The 12570-nt window shown below is 56.9% G+C and overlaps 1 protein-coding gene across 1 annotated transcript in view; it reads right to left on the bottom strand.

Annotated features, from left to right (window-relative positions):
• The window catches only part of CXXC5 (CXXC finger protein 5), a 38049-nt gene that overhangs the window by 24546 nt on the left and 933 nt on the right, over nt 1-12570 (bottom strand).

The following is a 12570-nucleotide window of genomic DNA, read 5'->3' as shown; positions in this document are numbered from 1 at the left end:
TCCCAGGGGCCTCCTGGCTCTGCAGGACTGACTAAATATAGCCCCCCCATCCCAGCAAATCCCCCGATGTTCACCTCTTCCCATTGCCTCCCCCACGTGAGAGCAGAGGGAAGGCTGAGGAGCCCACTGTGTGACCTTGGGCCAGCGTACCCCCCTCTCTGCACTCTCAGTTATGAAAAATAAAGTTATTACGTAGCACTGGGCCCTGCCCTGCCTTCCAGGCACTGCTGGAGAAGAGACCGTACAGGTGGCTAGGTGGGTTCTAAGCTGAGGGAAATGGGCTGGGACACCCTCCCCATAACTTCCCTAGTACCTTTAGGCTTATAAACACGGCCCCCTCCATCCTGCCTGTTCCTGGCCCAGGCCGGGCAATACCAGGCTCCTCCAATCTGCCCCAGCCGGACCCTGGCCAGGAAACAAGTTGTGCCAGGCTTGGGGAGAGGGGGGCGGGAGCATGACAGCTGCTATTTCCTGGAGGCCACAGTCGGGCATAACCCGGATTCCTGCCTGGCTCCATACTCCAACTGAGAGCTTCTCCTAGGCCCGCAGCCCTCCACAGGACACCCCTTCCTGGTGTCAGCACCACCAGCAGACCCCAGCCATACTAGACCCACCTGGTCACTGCCAGTCCAGGGAGGAGGAAGGCACCTCAGTGCAGCCCACCTCTAGGACTAGGGAGGACACTGGTCTCTGCAGGGTTCAGCGGGCTGGGAGGCAGCTCGGGCTTCCCACCTCCCCCCTGCCTGCCCACCCGGCTGCTTCCCCCAGCCCCACACGCACCAAATTCCCCACATGCCTGTCTGTCTCTGACAGCTCGCAAATACTTGGCTGCGCGGGCACCCGCTGTTCTGAGCCCGTTGCGCGTTGCGCCTCCTCCCCTGTCTTCCTGGGGGCTCTGCAGACGCAGCCAGAGATGGGAGGGGGCCAGCGCCAAGCAGCTCAGTGGGCAGTGTGTATGTTGGGGGGTGAGGACAGGAGGGAACAGCCTTGGTTCAGAAGCACCACCCCCAGCCCCTGGCCTGGAGGCCTGAGGAACCTGGGAGGCCACTGAGAGCCAGCTTGGCTGGGTGGCAGCTGCAAACACCCCCGCTGCCCCCCGGAACCTCCCAGGAGGACCTTCCGGAGGCCTCCCACTCCCCTCTGCCGATGAAACAGCATCTGCCACCCCCGTGGCGGCAGCTCAGGACAGGGCGGAGGGCACCACGAGGCCCCTGGGGAAGGCTTTGAAATCTGGACCATGGCCTGTCCCCACCCCACAGGCCCAGCCTCAACACGGAGGGGGGTGCGTTCCAGCCCTCCCGCAGTATGAGGGGCACACCCTCCCAGCTGCTGGGCAAGGGATGTCTCTTCTCTGCAGGTTGGGGGTCCTTGTTTGCCCCCTACTGCCCTCCTTCCTGCCTGCCTTGTCTCCCTCCCAGGAGACCCGCAGAGGAAACACTTCCTGAGAACAGCTGGGATTTTCCGCTGGACAGGCTGCCTCGTTGGCCTGCTCCTTACCGCCCTCCACCTCATTCCTTCTCCCAGAGTCACCCCTTCCATCAAACCGCACTCCCACCCTGTATCTGCAGCCAAGGATTCACCCCCTCCCCAGGCCAATACGCCACCAGCCTCAGCGTCCCCGGCACCCAGCGTGCACCCAGGCAGAGTGCCGACACTGATGAATGACCTCGGGGAATAACATTTTGCAGATGGGTAGACTGAGGTCAGGAGAGGACCCTGATCAGGCCACCCACGCCATGATCCTTCTGAGAATCTGACTGCAGGCCCCTTTTTTCCCACCACACCTTCTGCCCTGGCTGAAGGGGCGTTAGGGTGACTCCACGCAGACGGTCAGCGCTTGGGGTCCAAACACCCAGCACGTTATTCGGTTATTCTGGACTACTCCCCCAGCTCTCCCGCAGCCTAATGGTGGTCTTGAAAAGAATCCCAACCGTACTGTCTTTTGACACTAGGCTACAGGATAAAGCCGCCTCTCCCCATTGCACAGATGGGGCTGCTGAGGCCCCCAGGGGAGGGGGGAGCTGCAGGCTGCTGTGAGTCAGAGGGGGAGCTGGGAAGCCGCCCGGCCCTGCCGGCTGTCGCTGGAAGCAACAGCCTGCATTTCCTCCTCATGCTGGTGCCTCGGGAAGCGTGGGCAGCGGGCGGGCGGGCATCGCCGAGAGGACCCCTCCTGTGCCTGCAGGCCAGCCACATCTCCTTGCCGCCTGACTGGCCCACAGCCCACTCCCCACACTGGCTAGATTTCCAGAGACAGGCAGATTAGAAGCCGAACTGGCATTTCGTTCCCAGGTACAAGCTCATGTCCCCGAGGGCACAAGGCTCTACAACCTCAGGAGGGCCCACCCCCAGAGCCTCGATGTCCCCTTGCATCGAACAAGGAGACTAATACATAACCATTCACGCTTCCTTCCAGCAGTTAAAACCACGGTTCAGTGATTCTAGAATCCCAACACGAGAATTCTACTAGAGAATCTCTCTAGTCGAAGTATTCTATGATTCTAGACTCTGGTGACTAAAAATTCTAGGCCACCAAGATGACACCACGAAGAAGAAAGGGGCCCACCCCTGCCTGCTGCCATGAGCCCAGTAAACCAATTTCCCATCTAGCTTTGGGGGAGGTGGGTCAACAGGAACTGACAGGAAGCTGTGGGGGACCTACAGGCCTGGGGAGGAGCTAGCCTAGGCTCAGGGGACAGGCCACCTCCTCCTGGCACACACAGCCACTGCCGCGCAGATGTCAGGAAGTCGGCCACACCAGAGCAGGAGTGGGTGGCTGGGGGTTTGTAAGCCTGCATCCCCGCCCTGCAGCTCAGAGGGCGGGCGTCAGGTCAGCGCTGGTGTCTGCTTCTCAGGTTCCAAGCCAAGCTCCACGCTTCATCTTCCTGTCTTCACCACCCACTGCTTCCTCCTTCCCGCCATGGTCCCCTCACCTCCCAGCCTCGCCCAGGCCAGCTGGCAGCCAGCCAGAGCAAGGGTTCCCAAGCCCGTTTGACAGATGGAAAAACTGAGGCCAGGGAGAAGGTATGACCTCCCCACTGGCTCAGCCCAGAATCACACTTACCCTCTGCTCACTTCCCAGAATCTTCTCTAGGGCTAGGGGATCCCCACATACTAGTCTGTGTACCGACACACCCCTCATCCCAGTGTCCCTTGACAGTGCTCATTCCCATGGCCAGGCATTTATTGATTGATTGATTCACTCATCTTATCCATCCAACTAGCCTATCAGCCCATCTTCCCACCACATGAGGCCTGTTGCCAGGGGTTATAGAGGCCTCGAGGGGAAACACAGCAAGGCCTATGTTCATCAAGCATTCAGAATCCCTTTGCTGTGCCAGGCAGTGTAGAGGATCAGGAAACACCACGTACAGACCAACCCTGGCTTTCCCTGTTGTGTTCACAGCCTGTCGAGGGCTTCGTAATCCCTCCCACTTGTCAGCGGCAAGTTACAAACTCTCCAAACCTCAGTTTCCTCATCTGTATTTGGGTTCCTAATAGTACCCAACTCACCAGGCTACTGTGGGATTAAAAGAGGTGAAAGCCACAAAACTGTTAAACAATGCCTGCCTGGACGTTGGCATAATGGCTATGTTGCCAGACTCCTATGTAGTCGACTGAGGTTCGAGTCCCGGACCCGGTGGCTTAAACTCACATCGGGCACGTGTGTGCGTGCATGCCCAAGATCTTGAGAGGAGAATGGAGGAGAAGGGATTGTGGTGTGGCCATCCCCCTGGAGGATGATTTCTTGCTCCCTGTCTCTCTGTCTCTCTCTTTCTGGAGAGCACATGCGTCCTATAGCAAAAACTACTCAAAAACAAAACAACAACAAAAAAACAGTGCCTGCCCCAGTGAAGCTAAGTTTAGGATAGGCTAGTTGTTATCATTGCCACTGTCACATTAATAGTAATGGTAAACTGGGTGTCATGGCATATGCCTGTAATCCCAGCTACTTGAACGGCTGAGATAGAAGGATTGTAAATTCGAGGCCAGCCTGGGCAACACAGAAAGATTCTGCCTCTTAAGAAAAAATAGTAATAATAGTTGGGGCAGCAAATGATTTCAACAGTAGCTAAAACTCTTCAGTTATTTGGTGCCAGGCACGGGGGTATAGGTAGGACACACTGCCACATCGCATTACAAGGACAGCAAGGTGCAGGCTTAAATAGAAAAATCCATAAGGGACTAGCAGGTGGTGAGGTGGTTAAGGACTCCCACATGGCCAACGGTGGTTTGAGTCCTGGACCTTGCAGCTTGCTTTCTCACTTCCCCTCTCTCTCTGGTCAAATGAAGTAATAATAATAATAATTAATGTAATTAAATAAAAGTTTTAAAATAAAGCAATCCCATAAGCACCTGATGAATGAGAGGGTCAATAACAGGAAGCAGGGCTCTGCCTCCAAGGAAGGCACAATCCAGCGTGTGCTCATGGTAAGGGAGTCTTTCTGCATGCTTGTATGTGCAAGCACTTAGGTGTGTACACGTGTGTGCCTGGAGGAACGGGGGATCCAGTGAGGCATGGAGCACAGCTGTTCAAGCCCATTCCGGCCCCCACCTGCAGCCCATCCCTGCCAGACATGGAAGCAGAGCGGAAGGCGCTGTGGCAACAGCAGCGACCAGGCTCGGTGTGAGAGGCCTGGAAGGATGCTCTGCATAGCTCTGACCACCAGATTATGGACCTGGGTTAGGCCCACAGGTAGGGGTGTGGGGGCCGCAGGGGCTGCTAGGTGCTGCCACACACGAGCCAGGTCCCAACACCTGCACTCTACATGGCCCATTCTCTGTCCAGTCCCACACGGCGCACAAGTGTTCCTGTTGGCTGGCTGGGCAAGTCCGAGGAGGTCAGAGTGGGTCACAGGCAAGGGAGGGAGCGGTAGGCCCAGGGGCCATGTGGGGTCTGCCAGACAGGAGAGGGCGGGCACAGGGCTCCCCCGCGGCCACCGGGCAGGCCTGGCTCTGCCCTGTTGGGGCCGGCAGCTGGACAGGAGTAAATATAGCGCGGGCGTCCCAGCCACATTCCGGTCACCCCTGCCACTTTCCTGGGAGGCCAGCGCGCCCGCCTGCCCGCTGCTCTAAGCAGAGCGCAGCAGCCAGGGCCCAGAGCCGCCACTGCCCTCTTCCCAAACAAACAGAAAAATAAATAAAACCAGCTCTCATGGCCGGCAGCGCAGCTGGGGGGAGGGGGCAGGCAAGGGTGTGTGGGGGCCAGGCCAGCAGACCAGTTGCCACGGTTTCTGTTCCACTGGGAAGGAGGAGGCCAACAAAAGAGGAAAATGGAGGAAAGGGTAGCGAGATGGTCAGAGATGTCAGTGAAGAGAACAGAATCCGACTGGGATGGAGTGTCAGGGGTGCGGGGTAGGGGGAGGCAGGGCAGGAGGGACAGGGAAGGTGTCAGGGCGGGCACAGTGGGAGACGCTTGGGGGGAGGCAGAGGCAGCCTCTGGGTGGGGCAGGGGGGTTGTTTGAAGGGCCATGAAATATTAAAGAGCCAAGGCCAGGGAGTGACAGAGGTCACAGAAAGCAGAAGACTAGCTAGGGAGTAGGGGGACCCTGAGGCAGAGAGCTGCTCCTCACCTCAATCACAGCCAGTCTGCCCAGCTCTCCGGCAGAGGCCCCCCTAGTCTTTCCTTTCAGATAGAGAGGACAGACGGAGGGTGGGAGGGGCCGTGGGGATTAGTGAGGGGAGGGAGACCTTTGAGGTCCCCTCTTCCCTCACAGCACAACCGGCCTTCCAGAGCTGCCAGCCACCCTAGCAAGAAAGCCAGGCCTGTCAGCACAGCCGCTGCCACAGGAGCCTCCTGGGGAAGGAGGGGTAGGCATCTAGCTTCCCCTTCTCAGAAAAAAATCAGCCAAGCCACCACTTTCCACAGGGACCAGCAGGGAGGGAGGCTGTGTCTCCCAGCTCAGCTGAGCCAGCAGGTCATTCCCTAGCCCTCCAGCCCCACCCTGGCCCCATTACCAGCCTCATGACCTTGGCCAGTCCCCTTGTTCCTGAGCCTGTGTCTTCACCAGCCCCACCCACTCCAGGCTTGGTGTGAGAAAAGAAAGAAGAGGGCAAGTAGCGCATTGAAAACCTGCTGGGGCCAAGCCTCTGCACGCATTATCCCAGATAATCCTCTGCGCCCTGGAGATCAGTAGACCAGTCCCATTTTACAGATGGGGAAGGCTCTCAGAGAGGCAGTGATGCGCCCAAGGAAACACACCTGGTAATTAACACAAGGAAACGTGAAGCCTGAGCCACATGCTCTTTTCCTCCTAGTGTGGGGGGGATTACTACGGCCTCATGACCATGAAAGCCCATGCTCACTGCCTGCTGGCTAGTTGGGCACCATGCTGGGCCCATGCTGTGTCCATCTGACAATGCTCTATGGGCTAGGCATCCTTGTCCCATTTCAGCGGTAAGGAAGCTGAGGTTTATAGAGATGACTCGGCTTCCCCGAAGGTCACAGATCCAGCTAGACAATAACTCCTTCAGGTGGGATCAATGTAAAGGGTCAGGAAGAAGAAAAGCTCAGTGGTCCGATTGGCTCCTAGAAGACACCATGAAAAGGTCAAAAACAAGGTCATGGGCAAGTAAGTGCCATGGAGGTTTAGGTGGTTGGATCCTCCATGGCTCACTGCGCCATCAGGGTTAGAATCTCAGACCCCATGCTAGAAAATCATGCCCGGCACATGTGTGTGCATGTCCCAAATCCCTAGAGACTGGGGAGAAAGGACTGTGGTGTGGCCATTCTCCCCCTCCACCTGCCCCACCCCCCGTGTCAGGTGTGTGTGGCATCTTATTCCTCCCCTTTGTCTCTCTCTCTCTCAGGTGAGCACTCATGCCCTATAGGAAAACTCTGTGTGTGTGTGTGTGTATGTTATATATATATATTGTATGTGTGTGTATATATATATACTCTAGTATGGCTAGAGTCCTGCATGGCTGACTGCAGTTCTAGTCCCAGACCCAGAGGTTTGAAAAATCGTGCCAGGTGTGTGTGTGTGTGTGCCCAAAATCCCAAGAGAAGAATAGAGGCTAAGGGACTGTGACACGGCCATCCCCCTTGGGGGGGGGTGATTTTTCACTTTCCCTCTCTGTCTCTCTCTGGGGAGTGCACACACCCTATGGCAAAACTCAAAAACCAGGTCACGACTGCTCTGCTAGGGGTGGTCAACAACTGCTCTGGGAGTGGGAGGAAGGCAGAGCCTGTGGGCCTTGGGTTGGAGGTGGGAGGGGCCCAGGTGAGAGTGCAAGCTAGCTAAGTGTCCAGTCTACCTGGAGCCCATGCACCAGAGAATACAATCACCCTACCCCAGTACAGGGATACTGAGGCTGGTCAAGAGGGGCCAGTGGAGGAAGCTCTGTCTTCTTGTTCTCCAGGGTTCTAACCTGTGTTCCAGGGCCAGTGTGCCAGGAACTAATCACCACCCCCAAGAGCCCCTGGTGCTGGTGGAAGGGGGTGGGAGTCCTCCCTCCCTCCCAAGCCCTTGGAGCCCAGAGGGAGGCCAGCATCAGAGGCAGGAAATGAAGAAGAATTTGCGATCTAATTGAGCTGGCGGGGATTAGGCGGCAGAATGCAATTACAGGGGCTGGAGCAGGGCCAGGGGCACTGACACCCCGAGATGTGGCCTGGCCCAGGTGACTGGGCCCAGCCAGTCTCTGGCCAGAGACATCTGACTTGGGGGTTGGGGGTAGAGGACATGTAGGTAAGGATTGGGGCCAGATTGCTCCTTAGCATACAGAGGGCCGCAGGGTTTCAGCTCCACGTGATACCCAGAAGCAAGAAGTTTTCCTTGGGATTCTTCCCCAGGGGAGCCCTATGGACTCTCACGCGGGCAGCAGGCAGGGCCACATGCTCTCACAGGCTCTGCTCATGCATGCTGATGCATGCATTCACACTCCCAGGTAAGCGCCACATATCCATGTTCACCTGCATGGGCAGACTTCCTAACCTAAAGACACAGCTCTGGCCCTTTGCTGCCACTGGCTCCACCAACGAGGGGGAAAACACAAAACCAAAAAGAAAAAAAAAAAAAAAAAGAGAGAGAAAAAAACCACCCATGACCTTAAAATCCTTTTATTCCTGTAATCACAGGCTGCCATCACCGTGGATACGCGCTGTCACCCTGGCCCCAGCCTGGCTCCCTCAGCAGCTTCCAAAACTCCCAGCAGGCAGGCAGACAGGGAGCTACCCGCTGGTGCTGGGGAGAGGGCAGGGAGGACTGGGTGGGAGAGGCTGGATGCTACACACACACACTCAGGGCGGCTTCAAATGACCAGGAGGGAAAGGCTCAGAAAGACAGACTGGAAGACAGGTACAGAAAAAGGAAGAATACACAGCCACCAGCCACCAAAGACAAACACAGACCATTGCCTACTCAGCTCAGATGTGCCCAGTCCCAGGTTCACACACACCTATGCTCAGGCACCCCTAGGCTGATAAGCACATATGGAACACACAGATGTACAGGCATTGCAAACACAAACTTTCCAACATTCCAAACACATACAAGTAAGAATATATACATTCCCAGATTCACAGACATACCCCAATTTCTTTTTAAAAAAGAAGTATTTATTTGTTTCCATGTGTTATTATTATTTTTAATTTGACCAGACAGAGAGAAAGAGAAAGTGAGAAAGCAAGCTGCCAGGTCCAGGACTCAAACTGAGATTGGTCATGTGGGAATCTAGCACCTTTAATCACCACTCCACCTGCCGACCCCCACAACGTTCTTTTTTTTTTTAATTATTTAATTTTATTTATTCATTCATTTTATTTTTTAAATTTGACTAGAAAGACACAGAGAGATTGAGAGAGGGAGAGTGAGAAAGCAAGCCACCAGGTCCAAGACTCGAACTGTGGTCAGCCATGTGGGAGTCCAGTGCCCTTATCCACCACACCACCTGCCGGTCCCGACCCCCCAACTTTCAACCATACAATCTAGTGTACACACACACACACACACACATAGTGCAGACACACACTCTTCTAGATCTATAGACATGCATGCTTGGATTCACAAATCCACACATGTTCAGACTCCAACACCTTAAGATAGGCAGACACACAGACATTTAAAACAAAAATGCACAATACAGACATGCGACTCAGAGACACCCATGTCCTGAGCCATAAGCCCATACACTGGCCAGACCCCACATCCTAGACTAACTGACCAGTGCTGACAGCTGTCACGCCCTCTGGCTTTAGGGGGCAGGTGGTGGGTTGGAGATTCCTGGGTCTTTCCAGGCAGCAGTCCCTGCTCATTGCTCACAGCCTGGGGGAGTGGGCTCGGCATTGGGGGAAAGGCGTGGGGGAAGGCGAGGGGGAAGTAAGAGAAAGCAGAAAAAAACTTTGGTGGGATATTCTTGTTGGGCAGTAGCGCGTGAGTAACGGGGGAGGCTTTTTGTGGTCTGGTGAGTTTCAGCTATGAGCGAGTTTAACTATTAATACACTTCATCAAGGACACTTCACACACACACATGCACACCTACACACACAGGGCTAGGATGGGACAAGGTGGGGGGTTTAAAACAGAGCGCCTCAAGGAAAAAAAAATAGAGGGAAGCCCCAATCAGGGCCCCAGGGGGCAGGAAAAGGGGTGGAGCTTTCATTCTGGGCCTGCCTCCAGAGCAGGGCAGAGTAATTCAAGTCTGCACCCCTAGAAGGGTGGGCTTTGATGCCTGGTGGGTGCTCAATACATACACATCGGGCCAGCAAAGACACGTGATTACAAGCACAGGGTGGGCAATACCCAGTGAGTGGGTAACAGTAACATCGGTAAGTGGGCCCCTGCCCATCCTTGACCAGTTGAGGCATGCTTCTGAGCACCTTGCTCGGGAGGTCAGCCTTGACAGGGCACTCTAGAGAGGAGGCCTCCGTCTAGATTACCTGTAGTCCTCCAACCGCCCACACCATCCTGACCCTGGAAGGTTGGCTGGTGTGAACCCAGCCCATATCCCTCTCTCCCTCCTAGGGAGACTCCCCCCATCTCCATTCTACTTTCCCACGAAATATGAGATGGGGTCCTAAAGACGGGGTATTTAGTTGCCAGGGACTTGGTTCTTTATCCAGATGCAACCCTGCCCCTACACTTTACAGCCTCAGTTTCACATTTACCAAATGGGTAGAAGGCAGGACCAGATGGAAAGAGGCCGCAGAGCCGGTGGGAGTCCACAGAGTAGACCAGTGCTGGCCTGGCTCTGGATGCAGAATACTCCCCTCCCCTTCCCCCACCAGGCCCAACCCAGCCGGGTGGACATTCCAGGCCTCACGTGATAAAGACGAGGCTGCTGGCCCTGGGGTAAGTCAACAGGCTCTGTCGGGGGAGAGATAGGAGGCCCAGGACAGGGTCACCTGCCGAGCCACGAGAGCAGCCGAGCCCAAACACACACATAAATAAGGCACCCACCAACAGCCAGCCCGCCAAGGGTCTGTCTTCTGCTGAGAAACCTCTGCCCCTACCTTGGGAAAGGGAGGTGGCATGAGAGAGGGAGGTGGGAGGCTGGCTAGGGGCTTCCCTGGGACAGCCCCAGATTGGAGGGGAGGGATTCTACCAAGCTGCCCAGGGCTGCCTCAGAGACCAGCCTCCCTCAACTGTTCCCACCCCTTCTCAGGGCAAAAATCACCCCCTCTCCCTCCTCCCCAGGGAGAGAGGACAGTTTCCGTTCTGGGAGGGGGTGACAGCGGCAGAGCGGGCCACCCCCCCCCCCAACACACACAACACACACACCAGCCCCAGCTTGACTCTCATCTAGGGAAACTGCTAAATCAACACTACGCAGTTACGGTATGTAGCGCTGGTCTAAGTCTCCAGCTTGGCTCTCAAAAAAGGGTTTGGCGGGGGCTTTGGATCGCAGTCCCTTGGTTTCCAGTGGCGGTTGGAATCCAGAGTACGGGGGTCTTTCCGGGGGGAAGTTAGGTCAAGCTTAGGCCAATAGGCCCCCAAAAAGTCTAATTTAAATGCTCCCAATAGCAGAGAAGGGCGCCTCCCACCCCCGCGGGCCAGGGCAGCTGAGGTGGCGCCGGGCGTTCAAATCGCGCTCCAAACAAGTCCGCAGCGACAGAAGGGACTCTGTTTGCCAGCGGCCCTGGGGCGGCTCCGGCGGGGGCGAGGGCCGAGCGATCACACACGCCCCCCTCCCCAGCGCTTCCTGAGCAAACGCGGGGAGGGGTTGGGTCACCACAAAACCGAGGACTCGAAACAGTGCCCGCCGCGCAGGGAAAGGCGCGGATCTAGGGGCTGGCCCGCCGCCCCCCGTTAAGTTCCCCGCATCCGAAGACACGACTCTCAGACCACCCAGGGTCCAGAGGACAGAGTAGGGCGCGGCTGCCGAACCTGCAGAGCCCTGTCGCCAGACACTTGGGGAAACGGGTCTTTCCTGATGTGTCACTACAGACGCCCCCCAAATCTAGTGGTGCCTCCTTGAAGCCCCTGGCACCAGCCTAACTCCGTGCACCCCTTCCGATTACAAGGAGAGAGAGAAAAAAAATCTTGATCTCTCATTGGACCACGCTTCTGACAGGTCCCGGAGGTAGTCCCCCATTTAAAAACTGGGGTCACTCACTTTCTGCAGATCCTGCAAATAAACAAAGCCAGGCGCACCCCGCCGGAAAGCAGCCCATTCCGGGCGAGGACAACTTCCCCCAGTCAGAAAATTAACACATTCCTCTATTTTTTTTACCCCCTCCCAGCTCAGGGGAAGCGAAGGGGAGGGGGACTAGGGCCGAACTTCAGGGGTAAATTCGGGGCCAAAGCAGAAAGGCGGGCGCCTGGGACGCCGGGCCCCCACAGCTTTGCAGCTGGAGGAACACCCCCATTCTCCCTCCCTGGTTTTGCACCCTGCTTGGCCCACGCGGAGCTCCAGAGACAACCTAAAAGCCTCCCTAAGCCTGGGGAGAAAAGGAGAGTGAAGCTGCGGGGCTCGGCGATGATGGGGGTGATACTTGGTCTGGGGGGGTCAAACTTGATCAGCCCGCCAGGCACCCCGCGGGCTGCGAGGGCGAGGAGCCGGAGGGGAAATGCAGAAGTGGACACCGCCTCTTGCCAGTGGAGTGGGAAGCTCAGCCAAGCGTGGTCGAGGGCGCTCAGAGCAGTTACAGTCGTCCCCCCAAACATAGGGCTGCGAACCGGTTTGGTGGGGGGCAGTGCACGCCAGAGATTTCCGAGCAGCCGCCCCCGTAAGGGAGGCGCCCGCCCAACACCGAGAAGTGAGGACCCCGGGTGTCCGCTGCCCCAACGCGGGTGAGGTCGAGTAATTGGGGAGGAGGCGTTACCCCGCAGGGAGAGCCTCGGCCCCACTCGACGGCGCCCAACACGCCGTCCCCGACCCTAAAACCCCTCTTTTTGTCTGAACTCAGTGATCTGCGACCGAGCATACTGCGGCTTGGGGAGGCTTGGGTACAGCAGCGGCCACCGAGCGATCACCGGCGCTAGGTCTCCCAGGCTCCAGGGCTCCTTGGCTCGGGCTGCTGGCGCCCCCCGTCTCTCCCAAACACGGACCCCTCCTTCCCCGTCCCTGGCTCTCCGCACCTGAACTTCGGGGGAACCCGCGCCGCCAAACTTTCCGCCGACTTGCAGCGAACTC

This window comes from Tupaia chinensis, unplaced genomic scaffold (genome assembly GCF_000334495.1).
Source record: "Tupaia chinensis unplaced genomic scaffold, TupChi_1.0 Scaffold000484_1, whole genome shotgun sequence".
Classification (NCBI taxonomy): Eukaryota; Metazoa; Chordata; class Mammalia; order Scandentia; family Tupaiidae; genus Tupaia; species Tupaia belangeri.
The sequence above is the reverse complement of the archived record's forward strand: the minus strand, read 5'-3'. Positions and strand labels throughout refer to the sequence as shown.